The sequence below is a fragment of the Trachymyrmex septentrionalis genome, unplaced genomic scaffold (assembly GCF_001594115.1).
Source record: "Trachymyrmex septentrionalis isolate Tsep2-gDNA-1 unplaced genomic scaffold, Tsep1.0 scaffold69, whole genome shotgun sequence".
NCBI lineage: Eukaryota > Metazoa > Arthropoda > Insecta > Hymenoptera > Formicidae > Trachymyrmex > Trachymyrmex septentrionalis.
Genome location: NW_017305873.1, coordinates 1970541 through 1970942, shown reverse-complemented (window position 1 = coordinate 1970942; position 402 = coordinate 1970541).

Sequence of the window (402 nt, the reverse complement as noted above, 5' to 3'; positions counted from 1 at the left end):
AATTATATATATATATATATTTAAATAGTTAAATAATCTAAATAATATAATTCTAATATAAATCTAATAATATAATTAAGATTAGGTTTAAATAAATAAGAGAAATTTAATTTCTATGTTTAGAGTATAAGTCTAAGAGCTTAGGCTTAGCTGACTTATTTATTTAAAGTATATAATGAAGTTTTAATGATGATTTTAGTAGAAATTTGGTAATGTATTGGTCATTCATAATTTATAATTTTTATTATCATTTTGTTGTTGTGTTAATATGTTATTGTTATTTATTATTTTAAAGTAGATAAGAAATAATAGATTAAATAAATTTTTATGAATAAGCTGGAAATATTCAATTACTTAATTACTCATTTAAATGAGTTGCAAGCCATAGTTATGGTATATACT